This window comes from Microtus pennsylvanicus, chromosome X (genome assembly GCF_037038515.1).
Source record: "Microtus pennsylvanicus isolate mMicPen1 chromosome X, mMicPen1.hap1, whole genome shotgun sequence".
NCBI classification, from domain to species: domain Eukaryota; kingdom Metazoa; phylum Chordata; class Mammalia; order Rodentia; family Cricetidae; genus Microtus; species Microtus pennsylvanicus.
Window position 1 is genome coordinate 138,141,467 of NC_134601.1, and position 5,943 is coordinate 138,147,409.

At 46.2% G+C, this 5,943-nt stretch overlaps 1 pseudogene; it reads right to left on the reverse strand.

Moving 5' to 3' along the window:
• Positions 1-422: 422 nt before the first annotated feature.
• LOC142840923 (large ribosomal subunit protein eL15-like) lies at positions 423-1,069 on the reverse strand (annotated as a pseudogene).
• Positions 1,070-5,943: the final 4,874 nt, after the last annotated feature.

Genomic DNA, 5,943 nt, shown 5'->3' on the forward strand with positions numbered 1-5,943 from the left:
TGCCCAGCCTTATTTATTCATTTATGTCTTTACTCTTATTTACTTATTGTGTGAGTAGGGGTGTGTGAACATGAAGGGCAGAGAACAAGCTTGCAGGATTTGCTTCTCTCATTTCATCTTGTGGCCCCTGGAATTAAACTCGGGTCATCAGGTGTGGTGGTTTGAATATAATTGGCTCCCACAAACTCATAGGGAGTGGCATTATTTGGAGGTGTGGCTTTGAGGGGGAAGTGTGGTCTTGTTGGAGAAGGCCAGATGACACACGCCTTTAATCTGGATCTTAAGGCTGGAGGGCACATCTTTAATCTTCTGTTGGAAGCGTGCCACAGTGGGGGTGGGCTTTGAGGTCTTTTGTTCAAGCTTCGTTCGATGTGACAGTTTTTTTGTTTTGTGTTTTGGTTTTTTTCTTTCTTTTTTTTTTGACAGTCCTAAATTGTTTATTGGGTATGAATTGTACAAACTTTACGTGTATTAGCGGTAACGGTGGACTGCAGAGTGTTGCTCCTTCTCCAGGCTGCGCGGTGAGAGCCACCAATAGTGTGGTGGAACTTGTGGCCCTTTCCAAGGCCACGGCTCTTGCGGCCTGCAGACGTCAGCCCACGCATCTCTCTGTGCTTGTGGACCGGTTTGGTGATCCATTGGGTGTCAGGGTTTCTTCTGATAGCTTTATGGAATGGATCGATGAGGATAACCTCAAAAAAATTGTATGTGTAATCTTCGCCAACCCAGTAAGAATTCAGGACTCTCAGAGCCCCACAGTGGCGTCCAGCTCTCTCCTCAGCAACAGACTGAAGGCTTCAAGGCAAACTTTAGCTGGTTCATATCATGATGGACAGGCTTGCCGTAGGTCGCACCCTTGGGCACCGGGCGTTTCTGGCCACCTTGCTTGCCCTTGTAGCCCAGCCTCCGCGCTTTGTTGGGCCGGGTGGGGCGGGGAGCCCGGTGCAGCGCGGACAGCTGGCGGTACTGCCAGCAGCGGACCCTCAGCAAGAAGAGCATCACGTCCGACTGCTTCTTCTGCCACAGCTCCTGGATGTACTTGTACACGCCCATCTTGGCTCACCTGATGGCCGCCGCCAGAGGAAAGGCTTGGTTTTAGTTTTTCAAGACAGGGTTTCTCTGCAGCTTTGGAGCCTGTCCTGGAACTAGCTCTTGTAGACCAGGGTTGCCTCGAACTCACAAAGATCTGTCTGCCTCTGCCTCCCGAGTTCTGGGATTAAAGGCGTGCACCACCATCGCCCAGCGACAGTTGATTTTCTGTTGCCTGCAAGATGTAGTAGTCTCAGCTCCAGCACCACCTCTGCCTGCATGCCACCATGCTCCTTGCCATGATGATAATTGATTGACTGAACCTCTGAAACTGTAAGTGAGCATCCTCAACTAAATGTTTTCTTTATAAGAGTTGCCACGATCATGGTTTCTTCACAGCCATAAACCCCAGACTAAGACATGAGGCTTGCAAGGCAAGCCCGTTTATCCACTGATCTTGACAGCCTCCATGTCAGATTTAAAGTAGCCTGTTAGGTATCGTATAACAAGGCTAACAGACCCTGGGCTCCAAGAGAGATAACCAGAGGAAAGAGCCCAAATCAACAGTCTGTATTTCTTGGTTTAAACGACAATAATACAAACAAATAAACAAAATACAAAACAACAACTGTTAGTATCCTGGTGCCCCTTGGGAACCCGACACAGTCACCCCCTGTGTATGGCAAGCAGGTCCTAATTTGTACACAGGTGCAAAGGTCTCTTTAAGAGATAAGCTCCACCCACTCCTGATCTCTCTTCCCACCTATGGAAGCAGGTCTTAGCCTCTCTCTCCCTTTCCTAGCCCCCCTCTCTCTCTCCTCCCTCCCTCTTTCCTCCTGCCTTCTTTCTCTCTGTCTCTGTGTCTCTCCCTTCTCTCCTTCCCCCTACCCTCACAATACCTTCTTCTCAATAAACTCGACACTCAAACTCTCTCTGCATGGCGTATTCTGTCACCTGCCACGATCCTCACCATACCTGCCAAGGTCCCAACTCGTGATGTTTCTTAACAACAGGCCAGGCGATCGGGGCTCACACTTCTAATCCCAGCACTTATGAGGCAGAGGTATGTGGATCTCAGTGAGTTTGAGGCCAGCCTGGTCTATAGAGTGAGTTCCAGGACATCCAGGACTGTTACACAGGGAAACCCTATTTCAAAAACTCACAAAAACCACACAGCAACAACAGAACAAAGTCCATTTTGGAGATCCTTGCCATGTCCCAGGCTCAATCAGCTTCATGGTCAGTTGACTGTCAGTAACCCTGTCTAGAATCTGACCCAACCATCTCTGTCTCAATGTCCTGTTTCCTCTTAGATGTCTAAGTGTCCTGTTGCTGCTGTAACATATAACCACAAACAAGTGACTAAGAACACTTAGGACTGCCTTTCAGTTTGGTCAGTTACAAGTCCTAATAGTAAGGGGTAGCCCACGAACCTTCTGCAGGCTCTGGGGAACATCTATTTCTTTGTGCCTGTATTCTCTGGTTCATCTCTCTCTCTCTCTCTTCATCTTCAAACCCAGAAGCATAACATCTTCTGTATTTGTAGTAAGGTCATCTGTAAGAGCAACAATTGTTTATAAGTGTTGAGGAAACTCTCCAGCCCCAATGGTCAGTTTTAAATGTGAACTTGCTACAACTTGGAATCACCTTGGAAGAGTCTTAACTGAGCAATTGTTCCTATTAGGTTGGCCTGTGAACATGTCTGTGGAGGATTGTCTTCATTGTTAATTGTCATAAGAGGGTCAGTCCACTGTGGGCAGTGTCTGTCCTGTCCCTTTAAGAGACAAGCCATGCCTACTGCCCCCTTCTGCTGTGGCAAGCAGATCTTCCTTCTGCTTCCAACCTGAATCCTTTCCTTTCCATCTCTCTCCTGAAGAGGCAGCTTTTCCCTCTCTCCCTTCTCCCCTCCTCCCTCTCCCCCCTCTTTCTCTGTTCTTCTCCCCTTCCCCCTTTCTTTTTCCCCTCCACAACCCACTAAATATATACCTACTTTCTCTGCATAGCATGTGACTATCCGTCTCTGTCTCTCACTTGCTATGTGGCTCCCTGCCTGGGACCGGCTGCCTTTGTGGTCCACCATGGTCTCGTGGCCTGCTTTCCACTGCTGCCACTCAGGGACCTGCAGTGTTTTACCATAACAGGCAGCATCATTCCCTGGACAGATTGTCCTGGGCTGTATAAGAAAGCAACCTAAGCATGGTCTACACTCCAGCAAGCAGCATCCTCTATGATTCCTTCTGTACTTCCTTGGCTGCCAGTGAGTTCCTCAGTCGTCAGTAGTGCTGTGTGGAAGAGTACACAGGCCTGGTTCTGACCGCCCTCACGATTGAACTGTAACTTGTGAGCTGAAATAATCTTTCCTTCCCTATGTTTCTTTTGGTCAGAGTGTTTGCCACAGCAACAGAATGTAACTAGAACAACTTCCTACCACCTTAGTTCAACCGCTGGAGAGAGGAAGTAGGGCATGGGAAGGTAGGTGCTTGGTCATGGTAGAGATTGTTATAATCCTTCTGGCCTACCCTGTCACCTGGGTGCCCTGTCCCTTTAAGAGATAAACTCAGCTAGCCCCCAATATCCCCTTTCCACTGAGGCAAGGTGATCTCACACCTCCTCTTTTCCTTTCTGTCCTTCTGAAGAAGCAGTCTCTGCCTTTCCCTTTCTCTTTCTTCTCTTTCTCTGTTCCTCTCTCTCCCCTCCTCCATAACCCCTTACCCTTATATTCTTCCCAATACCTACCAAATAAACTTTATACCCAAGCTCTCTCTGCATGGTGGATCTGTCTGTCTCCTACCCGCCGCACTGCCACGGTCTCCCACCTTCCAGAGGACCTGCCAGAGTCACATCCCCAAAATCTTTCAGAGACCCTAGCCAGTTTTAAATGCCAGTGATCTGCCCTGTGGGACAGTGAAATGGACCAGAAGAACCTTGAGGAAACATGTTTCCTTCTTCGGAAAAGACTGTGGAGCAGCCTGAATGCTGCCTTGAGTAGTAGGTGTGAATATAAGTAGTGACCCGACCACCTAATCCTCCTCAGAAGATGGCGGCCAACAAGGACAGCCACCACTTCTACATGCAGGCTCCTCTTGCTCTATTCAGCTCCTGACCATTATCCTTGGCCCTGTTTCTAGCTCTGCTTCCAGCCTGGAGATGAGCCTGCTGACCTGTTTCTCATTCTTGACCTTGGTGATCATTGCCTCAAGCCCATCTCCTCTAGCTCTTTCTGTCTCAATAGAAATCTATCCACTCATCATGTTTGCTTTCCTGCGTGTCAACCACTATACCTCAAAAAGGTGGCTGCTGCTCTGAGCAAAGGATCTAGAAGCACTCACCACTATTCTGCCACTATTCTTGCCTTCTTCTCCCTGGCTCCTTGCCCATAGGTGCTCTGACCTAAATGTGCTGAAGGAACAGCTTTTTCCCCCTGCAGACCAGAAGCTTATCTTTACGAATAATTGAGTTTTTTCCCCTCTAGACTTACATTCTCAAAAGTACTTAATGGTTTGGTTAATTCAAATATAGTTCATCAGTCGAGCAGGGTGTTGAAGCTTATAATCACAACACTTAGGAGGCAGGAGGACTGCTGAACATTCAAAGCCAGCCTACTCTCCCTATATCTATCTATGTATCTATCTATGCATGTATGTATGTATGTATGTATGTATGTATGTATGTATGTATCTATCTATCTATCTATCTATCTATCTATCTATCTATCTATCTATCTATCTATCTATCGTCCACAGACTGGCCACAGCTACATAGAGAGATTCTGTATCAAAATTCAAACTAGAGCTAGACAGGAGGCTCAGTGGTTAAGAGCACTGGATGCTCTTCCAGAGGTTGGAGAGTCAATTTCCAGCACCCACATGACAGTTCAAACCCATGTAAAACTTCAGTTCCTGGGGATCTAATACCTTCTTTTGGCCTTCTTGGGCACCAGGAGTGCACATGGTGAACAGACATGCACGCAGGCATATACATAAAATAAAAAATAAACCTTAAACAAGTCTATCAAAACAAATATGATTCATCAAGTTTCTGCACAATTAAGGACACAACCAATTGAATGAAGAAAGAAACCCAGAATGGAAGAGAATCTTGGCCAGCTATATATCTGATAGAGGATTAATATCTAGAATATACAAAGAACTTTAAAAAACCACAAATAACAAAAAAAACCCCCAAAGAGACAAGGAAACAAATGACCCAATTGAAAACTGGGTCATGTATCTAAACAGAGAGAAGGAATAAAAGTGGCTAAGAAATATTTCAAAACATGTTTATTCTTCCTAGAAATCATGAAATATAAATTAAAACTTTAAGATTTTATATTGCTGGGTGGTGGCTGCACACACCTCTAATCCCAGCACTTGGGGAGCAGAGTCAGGCAGATCTCTATGATTTTGAGGCCAGCCTGGTCTATAAAGCGAGTTCCAGGACAGCTAGAGTTACATAATGAAACCCTGTCTTAAAAAAACAAAAAACAAACAAACAAAAACCCAACAAAAAGACTTTATCCTAGTCAGAATGGCAAAGATCAACAAAACAACTAGCAACAAATGCTGGAGGAGATTTGAAGAAAATAGGAGCCCTCATTCTCTCTTGGTAGTAGTGCAAATTAGCACAACCTCTCTGGAATTCAGTGTGGGGAATCCTTTAAAAAACAAAACTGAAAATGGGTCTACCATATAACACAGGTATGCCAGGCAGGGGTTCATGCATTTCATCCCAGGACTCCAGAATTAGAGGCAGTTGGATCTCTGAGTTTGAGGCCAGCCTAGTCTATAGAGTGAGTTCCAGAACAGTCAGGACTACACAGAGAAACCCTGCTTCCAAAAAAAAAATGTGACCCACCTATTCCACTCCTTGCCAAATGCCCAAAGAACCTGACACCCTTCTCCACAATATTCACTC